The sequence below is a fragment of the Rhinolophus hipposideros genome (genome assembly GCF_964194185.1).
Source record: "Rhinolophus hipposideros genome assembly, chromosome: X".
In the NCBI taxonomy this organism is placed as follows: Eukaryota; Metazoa; Chordata; class Mammalia; order Chiroptera; family Rhinolophidae; genus Rhinolophus; species Rhinolophus hipposideros.
The window spans coordinates 27336960-27349690 of NC_138046.1; the positions used below are offsets into that span (position 1 = coordinate 27336960).

Here is a 12731-nt window from a genome sequence, read left to right on the forward strand (position 1 = left end):
CATGAAGTAGGTATTCAGTGACTACATGACCATGGCATTTTTGTACTTCAGTTTGCTTCTATCTCATAGACTCCTACTGTTGGACCAGATTTGGATAGAATGTGAAGAAATGCAGCAATGGGTTTTGAGTACTTTTCTATCTTTTCATATACCTTTTTCCAATGCTAAACTTTATTTGGCTCTCACCCCTGCAGGTTCTTTTTTTTATTAATAAGTTTGAATAGCCAGTTGTAAATATCATGTGTTTTATTAGTGACTGTAGTGTTTAAGACTGAACTGTTCTAACAACCTGAAATACAATAAATGCAGTAATATGAGCCTGTTTTAGGTATTTATACTTATGTGTTACCTTGTGAGAAGGTGACATTACATTTTATGAATAATGATATTTAAGCAGCAGCTGTTAAGTAAAAGCATCATAACATTTGATACCTTTTTAAGAAATGTTCGGCAGTAAGAAAAGATGAAATAGGACCATTTGTGACAACATGGATGGATCTTGAGATTACAACGCTAAGCGAAATAAGTCAGACAGAAAAAGCAGAGGACCATATGATTTCACTGATATGTGGTATATAAATCAAAAAAACAACAAAAAAAACAAGACAAACAAATGAGAAACAAAAACTCATGGACACAGACAATAGTTTAGTGGTTACCAGAGGGTAAGGGGAGAGGGGTGTGGTAGATGAGAGTAAAGGGGGATCAAATATATGGTGATGGAAGGAGAACTGAGACTGGGTGGTGAACACACAATGAGATTTATAGATGATGTAATACAGAATTGTACACCTGAAATCTATGTAAATTTACTAACAATTGTCACCCCAATAAAATTAATTTAAAAAAAATAAAAAAATAATAAAAGCCCAAAGAATACCAAAAAAAAAAAAAAGAAATGTGAGGTATATTTATTAAAATATTAATTCCCGTTTAACTGCCAGTGTTCTTGGGCCCTGAGATTCCAGTATAGAATGCCATTGCTTTTGTCAGTATGATAGAGGTTCCAAGATTGCAAAGAACCTGGGAAATATACCACACAGTGTATAGGTGAGCATATTTTTTCTGGAAGTAAAGTACAAGGAGTTTATAATAAAGAGCAAAGGCAAAAAAATACCCATTTTGTTTAAGAACTGTAGAAGAAATTTCTGACTTTATAGAACTACCTAAAATTTAAAGACACAAATGTGTAGTGCAGTTTATTTTTTTGCACTTGCTCATTTACCTGTTTTGGACTTCCAGCCATAATGGGCATGGACCTTCTGTCATTCAAACTTTGGTAGGTAGGCATAGTGTCCAGGATTTTAGTACATGGAAAATGTGATGTGGATCCTCTTTAATCTCTTCGAACAAGTCTACTGATACTTTCTGTGACTTTTGAATTGATACTTTGAGGCTGAGTATTGGGACAAAGGGATATTTGAACTTGGTGCCCAGCATGATTGATGTTTACCACACTAAAGGGCAACTCTGCTCACTGCAAACATTCCGTCATTTATTACATAAAGGTAGAGATACCTGTCGGTATTCAAAAGTTGAAACTCAGGTGACTTTGCAGTGAATATAATCATAAACCATTAAAAGGGTATAGAAAACCAAAGCAGTAAAATTTGTTTAAAGTAAATCTAAAGTCTATAGTTTAAAATGGGTGGGCAAACTGTGGTTCACCACCTGTTTTTGTAAAGCCTGTAAGCTGAAAATGAGTTTTACATTTTCAAATGGTTGAAAGACAATCAAAAGAAAACTATTTTTGTGACATGTAAAAATTATACAAAATTCAAATTTTATTATCCGTAAGTAAGGTTTTATTGGAATACAGTCACACTCATTTGTTTATATATTGTATAGAGCTGTTTCCATGCTACAGTGGCAGAACTGAGTAGTTGTGGTCTGGAAAGCTGAAAATATTTACTATCTGTTTCTTCACAGAAAAGATGTGCTGACCCCTGGTTTAAAACCAATGTGTAAGAAAGGTAGGAAGAAGTAATATAACCAAGGGGAGATGTAAGTGTTAAACAGTCCTTTAAGAGAAGTGTTCAATGAAGCATGCATAATGGGAGAGGCTATTTAGCCTAAATGAGGGGTGTTTGGGGATCTGTTGTTGATTGTGATGGAAGCATGATAGCTGCCTTGTAATATTTGAAGTATTGTCATACGGAAGAAGGAATTGGTTTGTTTTCTAGAAATACAAAAGTTAAGACCTAGAACTGGTTGTTGGAAACTCTAAGGTAGCAAAGGGGAACATTTTTAACTTGTCCAAAAGTGGAATAGACAGCCTTGGGAGGTAGAAAGTAACCCCCATCATTGAAAGAATTCAGCCATGCTGGATAACTGATTAACAAGGACCTAGAAGAAGGGATTCAGGCATCAACTTGAATGATTTTTTAAAGGCCCTTTCTAATCTTGAGAGTCTATAATATTATGAACTCTCTGTATCTGTATCAAGGAAAGATTTCTGAGTACAAAAATACATTTCTGATTACATCGCTGCTCCTGCTCAAAAATCGTCAATGAAATCATTTTGTCAACTGAATTAAGTAAAATGCCTTAGTTCGTTGTCCTTAGTTTCTCTGTTTCTTTTGTACTTTGATCCAAACATAGACTTATCCATCATTCTTACCCTGCACAACATTTCCCCAGTTGGCTTCTACGAAACATTGTAGCAGGATATGCAGATAGGTGATATGTATGTAGAACAAGGGTTCTGTGTTCAAATATATTTGGAAAATGCTAATATGTACTGAATCCTTCCCTGGATACCTCCAATCTACATTACAATGTGAAAAGCTCTGAGAAGTCTAGCCATGAAGAAATTTGTTTAACCTTTTTAAAATCCAGCATTTCCACACATGGGTGAACACGAAATACTTTTTTTCTTTTGCCACAACCATTAATATTGCAGAACAATTTTCCGTTTGTCATTTGCCTTGTGTTTATTATTTTTGTATCTCCTTTTTTCCTCTTGTGTGCTAGTTTTCTTCCCAAAAACCTCATTCCTAAACCCAGTGTGGAGAAATGCTGAGTGAAAGAGATAATTAAACTACAGAATTGTAGAAACAGTCTGAGACCACATGAACCACTCCCTGTAATCTCAGGAAAATAGGAAGATAAATAGGTATTAAGAATATAGGAGAATATGTATGTGAAAGGAAAAATTACGTGAGATGAATGTTTTTGACATCACAAAATTTCTAATAGTCATTTCACAGTCACTCAATTATTCAAAAAAATATATCACTGTTTTTATTGGTAATCTGGCCTTTCTCCTTGTAATTTCTGATTTTACTTGGTGTTCTGTTTATGATGACTACTGTTTAGTTAGGCTGTCTTTAATTGTGTGAATAAAAAGTGGGGTTGGTATCTCTAGAGAAAATGGCATCATCTGTGCTAGGAAGGTAACATTCATACTCTCCCATTCTGAGTTAGATTATTTTTCTATGTCTGGAGTAGTTAGTGACATAAAAGGGAATGAAGGTAAGAACTTATTGTCTGTATATAGTCATTTTGACACGTTCTACTTCTCTGCATGAGACTCTCTCAAAAGTATCAGTGTGTTTTTTTCCTGAATCACCCATATGAACCATGAATATGTATCTAAAGATATCTGTAGTCACAAGCAACTATTACTTATTGAGAATAATAATGGCCAGAGGTTATAGTGTAATGATTCAAGAAATCAGCTTCAAATAAAGACTATCTAGTCTCTCTAGAAACCAGCAATCAAATCTCATCAGGGTCAACTTAGCCCTTTCTGTAATAGATCAATTGAATGACATGCTGTTTAATTTGTATGTGTGTTATTGAATGAACCTATGAAGAGTATTTGGTCTGCATATTAAAGATACCAGTATTGTTTTTGTAAGTAAGGAAAATTTCAGTGTTATATTTCCTAAATTATTTAACCTTGGGTAATTGAAGATGCACATGAAACTTGAATGTACCAGTGTTTTGTAAGGTTATTTTTAATAGTTAAACAATAACTTGTTAATGAGTTTTTTTTCTGGCTAGACTGTCTTTGTTTTTTGACTTGAATTTTAAAGAGTAGAAAATGCTTAGATAATTGATATTTCTACATGTAACATTCGTTATGTTTGCTATTTTTCTGGCTTTTATTTAGAAAGAAAAAACTCTTTACAAAAGCATTTGCTGTTTCTTAAAAATGTTGCAGATTGCCCAACACCTAAATGTTCATTGCAGAAAATTTGGAAAATATAAGCAAGTATAAAGAATGAAATATAAGTTACTTATTGGTTCTACAGATAGTTGCTGTTAACCACTAGTAATGCTGTAGTTAATATTCACTCAGCTATTTATTTGTGTGTGTGTATGTATATACACACATGTGTGTGTATAAATATAGACACACACACACACACACACACACACAGAGTGTGCCAAAAAATGTATGCACATTTTAAGAAAGGAAAACTATTACAATTGTAATACTCAGTATATACTGATAACAAAAGATGAATACAAGTTACGTTTGACTTCTGCAATTACAAGAGGTGCTCAAAGTAGTTGCCATCAGCGTTCAGACACTTTTGATTACGGTGAACTACTGCTTGAGCAACGTTGACCACTGTCCACTTGTATACATTTTTTGGCACCCTGGGTATATGCACGGTAGTGTGTTAGTCCGCATGTGGCTTAAACAGATATTTTTCACAGGTTTGGAGACTGTTAGTCCAAGATAAGGTGTTAGCAGGGTTGGTTTCTGGTGAGACCTCTTTCCCTGGCCTGTAGATGGCACCTTCTCATTGTGTCGTGACATAGTCCTTTTCTCTGTGCTAGTGTGGAGAGAGAGGTATCTCTGGGTGTCTTCCTCTTCTTACAAGAAAACAAGTCCTATCAGGTTAGGGCCACATCCATGTGACGTCATTTAACCTCAATTACCTCCTTAAAGGCCTTATCTTTAGTCACATTGTGGGGGTGCTAAGGCTTCAACATATAAATTTTGAGGGGACACAATTCAGTCCATAAAATTGATACCTTGTCATCAGTGCATGATAGTGCTCATTTCACCATCTTCCTGTTAACACTGGATGCACACACCACACACACGCCTGTCCATATCATTGCTGACTTCATAAAGATGGCACTGTTTTACTTTGCATTTCTTTGATCATTAGTTTGAGTGAAAAAAAACTTTAATATTTGGGCAATTTAATTTTTATGAGTAATTTTATTCTTGTACTTTGACAATTTTTCTATTGGGGTTTTTAATTGTTAATAAACCTGTATTTTCATTTGAATGTTTACCAGATATTTTTACTTATACAGAAGAGGAATCATATTTTAAAGTGTTATTTATCATTTGATATTAAACTTATTTAACTTTAAAATATAGCAAAGTATACAGGGTTAATATATATGAGTGTCTATATTAATGAATCAAATGCTTAATGCTCACCATACACTCATGAAAAATTTATAATTGGATGCATTGGTTTGCTGGCAATGAACTATAGGTAGTGGCAAGGTTAATGCAAGATCTTTTTAGCTATTGTTTGCTCCAAATTAAGAAATGCAGAAATGTCTCGTGAGATTTGCTCCTCAGAACTCTGATCCCACAAGATGTCCTATGAGAAGAGAGTTCTATTGGTTGAACAGCTTTTAGGACTGCTTGCATTCTATGTTTCTTACCTAATGGTGACAGTACTGGTCAGGAACTTGAAGTCTCTGAGGTGCCCTGTAGTAAAGAAATCTGTTTGACTTTTTAAAACTGAGTACTTTCAAAAGTTATTTTGGCAATAGGAGATCCTATTATTATTATTATTATTATTATTATTATTATTATATTTTTTAAATTTATTGGGGTGACAATTGTTAATCAAATTACATAATTTCAGGTGTACAATTCTGCATTACATCATCTATAAATCACATTGAGTGTTCACCACCCAGAGTCAGTTCTCCTTCCATCACCATATATTTGATCCCCCTTACCCTCATCTCCCTCCAGCCACCCCCGCTTACCCTCTAGTAACCACTAAACTAATGTCTGTGTCTATGAGTTTTTGTTTCTCATTTGTTTGTCTTGTTCTTTTGTTGTTTTTGGTTTATATACCACATATCAGTGAAACCATAGGGTTCTCTGCTGTTTCTGTCTGACTTATTTCTCTTAGAATTAAACTCTCAAGATCCATCCATGTTGTCACAAATGTTCCTATATCATCTTTCCTTAACGCCGAATAGTATTCCACTGTGTATATATATCACAACTTCTTTATCCATTCATCTATTGAAGGAAATTTTGGTTGTTTCCATGTCTTGGAAACATTTTGGTTGTTTCCATGTCTTGGCCACCGTAAACAAAGCTGCAATGAACATTGGAGCACACGTGTCTTTATGTATAAATGATTTCAAATTTTTGGGGTAGATACCGGGAGAGGGATTGCTGGCTCAGATGGTAATTCTATTTGTAATTTTTTGAGGAACCTCCACACTGCCTTCCATAACGGCTGCACCAGTCTGCATTCCCACCAACAGTGTATGAGGGTTGCTTTTTCTCCACAGGCTCTCCAACACTTGTTGCTATTTGTCTTGATGATAGCCATTCTGACTGGGGTGAGGTTAGGGGATCTCATTGTGGTTTTCATTTGCATTTCTCTGATGATTAGTGATGTTGAGCATTTTTTCATATGTCTATTTGCCATTTGTATGTCCTATTTGGAGAAATGTCTCTTCAGGTCCTCTGTCCATTTTTCAATTGGGTTGTTTGTTTTTTTGTTGTTGAGTTTCATGAGTTCCTTGTATATTTTGGATATTAGCCCCTTATCGGAAGCACTGTTTGCAAAAATCTTCTCCCATTCAGTTGGTTGCCTCTTTATTTTGTCGATGGTTTCTTTTGCTGTGCAGAAACTTTTAAGTTGCATATAGTCCCATTTCTTTATTTTAGCTTTTACTTCCATTGCCTCTGGAGTCAAATTCATAAAATGCTCTTTGAACCCAAGGTCCATAATTTTAGTACCTATGTTTTCTTCTATGCAGTTTATTGTGTCAGGTCTTATGCTTAAGTCTTTGATCCACTTTGAATTAATTTTGGTACATGGTGACAGTTAACAGTCCAATTTCATTCTTTTGCACTTGGCTATCCAATTCTGCCAGCACCATTTATTGAAGAGGTTGTCTTTCCTCCATTGTATGTTTTTAGCTTCTTTGTCGAAAATTATCTGTCTATATTTATGTGGTTTTATTTCTGGGTTCTCAATTCTATTCCATTGGTCTATGTGTCTGTTTTTCTTCCAATACCATGCTGTTTTGTTTATTGTAGCCCTGTAGTACAAGCTCAAGTCAGGCGGTGTGATACCTCTAACATTGTTCTTTTTTCTTAAGATCACTTTGGCTATTCGGTGTCTTTAGTGGTTCCAAACAAATCTGATGATTTTTTGTTCTATTTCTTTAAAATATGCCATTGGGATTTTCATGGGGATTGCATTAAATCTGTATATTTCTTTGGGTAACATGGCCATTTTAACTATGTTGATTCTTCCAATCCATGAGCATGGAATGTCTTTCCATTTCTTTGTGTCATCTTCAATTTCTTTCAAAAATGTGTTATAGTTTTCAGCATATAGGTCTTTCACATTCTTAGTTAAGTTTATTCCTAGGTATTTTATTTTTGCTGCAATTGCAAAACGAGTTGGTTTTTTCATTTGTTTTTCTGAGATTTCATTGTTAGTATGTAGGAATGCAATGGACTTTTGTACGTTGATTTTGTACCCAGCAACTTTAATGTATTCGTTGATTGTTTCTAATAGCTTTTTGGTGGAGTCTTTAGGGTTTTCTATATATAGCATCATGTCATCTGCAAAGAGTGATATTCTAACTTCTTCATTCCCAATTGGGATGCCTTTTATTTCTCTATCTTGCCTGATAGCTCTGGCAAGGACTTCCAACACTATGTTGAAAAGCAGAGGTGATAGGGGACAGCCCTGTCATGTTCCTGAGCGTAGAGCAAAGGGCTTCAATTTTCCCCCATTAATTATGAGATTAGCTGAGGGCTTGTCATAGATGGCCTTTATTATGTTAAGGTATTTTCCTTTATACCTATTTTATTAAGTGTTTTTATTATAACTGGATGTTGTATCTTGTCAAATGCTTTTTCTGCATCAATTGATACAATCATATGATTTTTGTCCTTTATTTTGTTTATGTGATGTATCACATTGATGGATTTGCGGATGTTGAACCATCCTTGTGCTCCAGGGATGAACCCCACTTGGTCATGATGAATAATCTTTTTAATGCATTGTTGTTTTCGATTTGCTAAAATTTTGTTTAGGATTTTTGCATCAATATTCATCAGAGATATAGGTCTGTAGTTTTCTTTTTTTGTGTTGTTGTCCTTACAGGTTTTGGTATCAGGGTAGTGTTGACCTCATAAAACGAGTAGGGGAGTACTGCCTCTTCTTCAATTTTTTGGAAGAGTTTGAGCAGGATTGGTATTAGATGCTCTTTGAAGGTTTCATAGAATTCACTAGTGAAGCCATCTGGTCCCGGACTTTATTGCTTTTTGGAAGGTTTTGGATGACTGATTCAATTTCGTTACTGGTGATCGGTCTGTTTAGATTTTCCAGTTCTTCATGGTTCAGCCTTGGAAGGCTTTGTGTTTCTAAGAACTTGTCCATTTCTTTTAGGTTATTGAATTTGGTGGCATGATCCTTTGTATTTCTGTGGTGTCTGTGATAACTTCCCCTTTTTCATTTCTGATTTTGTTAATTAGTATCTTCTCTCTTTTTATCTTACTGAGTCTAGCCAAGGGTTTGTCGATTTTATTAATTTTTTCAAGAACCAGCTCTTTGTCACATTTATTTTTTCTATTGTCTTTTGGTTTTCTATTTCATTGAGCTCTGTTCTGATTTTTGTTATTTCCTTTCTTCTGCTGACCTTGGGTTTCGCTTGTTCTTCTTTTTCTTGTTCTTTAAGATGTAACATGAGGTTATTTATTTGGGATTTTTCTTGTTTCTTGAGATAGGCCTGTAATGATATAAATTTCCTTCTTAAAACTGCTTTCGCGGCATATCAAAAATTTTGGTAGGATGTATTTTCATTGTCATTTGTTTCTATGTATATTTTGATCTCTCCTCTAATTTCTTCTTTGATCCAGTCGTTCTTTAAAAATATGTCATTTAATCTCCATGTATTTGTGTTTTTCCCTGCTTTCTTTTTGCAGTTGATATCCAATTTCAAAGCCTTGTGATCAGACAGTATGCTTGGTATGATTTCAATCTTCTTAAATTTGCTGAGGCTGCTTTTATGCCCCAATATATGGTCTATTTTTGAGAATGTTCCAAGTACACTGGAAAAGAATGTATAGTCTGATGTTTTAGGATGAAGTGCTGTATATATGTCAGTTATGTCCATTTCATCTAATGTGTCATTTAGGGCGGTTATTTCGTTATTTATTTTCTGTTTGGATGATCTATCCGTAGCTGTCAATGACATATTTAAGTCCCCTAGTATAATTGTGTTTTGGTCAATTTCTCCCTTCAGTTCTGTTAGTAGTTGCTTTTATACTTTGGTTCTCCCTGATTGGGGGCATAAATATTGATGACCGTTATGTCTTCTTGTTGTATAGTCCCCTTTACCATTATGAAATGTCCATCTTTGTCTCTTGTTAGCTTTTTCACCCTGAAGTCTGTTTCATCTGATATCATTAATGGCTACACCTGATTTTCTCTGGGTACCATTTGCTTGGAGTGTTAATTTCCACCCTTTCACTTTGAATCTATGCTTGTCATTGTAGTTGAGATGTGTCTCTTGGAGACAGCATATGGTTGGGTTTAGTTTTTTTGATCCAATCTGCTACTCTGTGCCTTTTTATTGGTGAGTTCAGTCCATTCACATTTAGGGTGATTATTGATATGTGAGGATTTTCTGTCATTTTATCTTTAGTTTTCTGGTAGGGCTGTGTCTCCATTGTTTCTTTGCCTTTTTGTTAATTTTAGACAGCTTCAATACAATGTGCCTTGGAGAAGGCCTGTTGGGATTGAGGTAATTAGGTGTTCTGTTTGCTTCGTGGATTTGAGGATCCAGTTCTGTCCACAAAATTTTTTGTTGTTATCTGTCTTTTCTGTGTGGTGGTATTATATGATGTTTCCCTCTGTTTCTTCTTCTATTACAGTATGTATTTCAGTTCTGGATATTTTTTGAGTGGTTACCCTTAAGTTTATGTAAAAGAAAGTTTGATATTTAGAGTATTCCGTTTTCTTCAGCATGCTTACTTTCTTCATTCCCATATTTTATTTCAGGTCTTTACGCTCCCCGTTTTTATGTTTCGGTTGCCACAAATTGTCCCTGTTCGTGGTGGTCGAATAGCCTCCTTTCGTATTTCTTGTTGTGCAGGTCGTGTATGAGAAAATTCCCCCAGCTTCTGTATGTCTGGAAAGGTCTTTATTCCTCCTTCATATCTAAAGTATGTTTTCTTGGCTCATTATTTCTCTCTTTCAATAGTTTGAATATTTGGTTCTACTCCCTCCTAGCTTCTAGAGTTTCTGCTGAATAATCTGATGATAATCTAATGGGCTTTCCTTTCTAGGTTACCGTCTTCTTTTCCCTGGCTGCCTTGAGGATTCTTTGGTGTTAATTTTAGACAGCTTCAATACAATGTGCCTTGGTGAAGGCCTGTTCGGATTGAGGTAATTAGGTGTTCTGTTTGCTTCGTGGATTTGAGGATCCAGTTCTGTCCACAAATTTGGGAAGTTCTCATCAACAATTTGTTTGAATATATTCTCTGTTCCCTTCTCTCTTTCTTCTCCTTCTTGTATGCCCATTATTCTTATATTGCTCTTTCTGATAGAGTCAGAAAGTTCTTGTAGAGTTCTTTCATTTCTTTTAAGTCTCAAGTCTCTTTCTTCTTCCGTCTGTGTAATTTCCACGTTTCTATCTTCGATGTCCCTGATTCTTTTCTCCATCTGGTCAACTCTACTTCCTAAACTGGTTATTTCATTCTGAATTTCGTCTATTGAGTTCTTAATCTCTAGAAATTCCATTTGGTTCTTTTTTAAAATTTCAATCTCTTTCGTAAAGTGCTCATGTTGTTCTTTGATGGCGTTTCTGAGTTCATTAAATTGCCTTTGTGTGTTTTCTTGCATCTCGTTGAGTTTTTTCAGAACTGCAATCTTGAATTCTCTGTTATTTAAGTCACATATTTCCATATCTTTATGTTCCTTTTCTGGAGAGGTTTCACTTTCTTTCTGAGCTTGTTTCCTTGGTTATTCATAGCAATTCCTGATTTATTATTTCTCTTCCTAGACATCTACAGTAGTGGCTTCTGCAACTTTTGTTTTCCAATAGTTGTTGGTAGAATGTTTTATTTTCTCTCTGACTGAAGCCTTTTTTTTCCTCTCTCACACAGTAGTGCTATGTTTTCTCTGCACTATTCCAGCTTCTCTAACAATGGGGGTATTCCCTGGGAGACGGGTCTCTTCTCTGTTATCAGTTCACCTGGGTCATAGGGCGCCACGTCCCTGTGGGTATGCAGTGAGTTTTTGAAGTTCCAAAGCTCTTTCTGCACCAGATTCGGAGCCCGTATTTTTCCTCAGTGCTGTTCACTCTTGCAGGGATCCTCCCAGATAGGTGTGACCAGGGGCGGGGTGAGCTGTGAGGTGGCCCAGAGCAATGGTGGTGACCACCACCACAGCAGGTCCTGCTTCCACAGCTCCCTCCCCTTTGCCGGAACTAGTTGGGCTGCGAATCTGTGTCTGCGGTCCACAGTTCTCAGAAGAGAAAATATCGTGTCCTTTTGGTCTGACACTGCTACTTTATTGCTTCCAGCACCAGGCAGTTTTGGGTGGGGTGAGCTCTGGGAGGGTAGGTAGGGGGCGGCTATTCTCAGTGCCTAAGGCTTCCGTTCTCTGCTCAGCAGTGAGGGCTTAAACCACCGTTTTAGCCTTCTTCCCTCAGTCTTTGTTTTGAGGTCTCTGCCGTGAGCGTTGGGTTCAGCCGTGTTCTATGCTGCCCCCTCAGCCCTGTGGGCCGTAAGCAGAGCCCTAGCAGTCCGATTTCTTCCCTCTCCTGCAGCTGCCGTAGTTCCGGGATGCAGCGAGCTCAGAGCACTGAGCTAGGTCTGAGTCCTGCGCCCGCGTGGCTCCGTCGCCGCATTTCTCCCTTCCCTCCTCTCCTGCTCGCATGATTCACCCTCCTGGAGGTGAATTCAGTAGTGGGCCTCTTCGTCTTGCCTGTCTGCTGTGCAGGGAGTCCTTTGTGGAGTTATTGTTGTCCGATTAGTTGTATATTCCATGGGAGCTTTACAGAGGCTCACCTCACGCCGCCATTTTGATCTCTTACCTATTATTATTTTTTTGTTTACGTGATTTTTGTTAACATTTTTTTGAAATATTTATACATTCCTAGGAAGTTGTGAAGAAAGGTACAAGGAGGTCTTTTGTACCCCTCACCCAGTTTTCCCTGATGGTAACATCTTGCATAAGTGTAGTACAATGTCATGACTAGCAGATTCACTTTAGTACAATCTACAGAGCTTATTCATTTCATCAGTTATACATGCATTTGTCTACGTGTAGATCAGTGCAGCTTTATCACATGTAGATGTAACCAGCACCACCACAAAACTCCACTGTCCTGGGTTTTTATAGCCACACCCACTCTCCCTTCTTTCCCTAGCCCCTGGCCACCATGGATATGTTCGCCATTTCTAAAGTTTTGTCATTTCAAGAATGTTATATAAATGTAATATTATGATATGTATCCTTTTCAGAATAGCT

General features: G+C 36.5%; 1 protein-coding gene across 8 annotated transcripts in view; it reads left to right on the top strand.

Moving 5' to 3' along the window:
* The window catches only part of SMARCA1 (SNF2 related chromatin remodeling ATPase 1), a 99548-nt gene that overhangs the window by 84571 nt on the left and 2246 nt on the right, over nucleotides 1–12731 (top strand). The window lies entirely within an intron of this gene.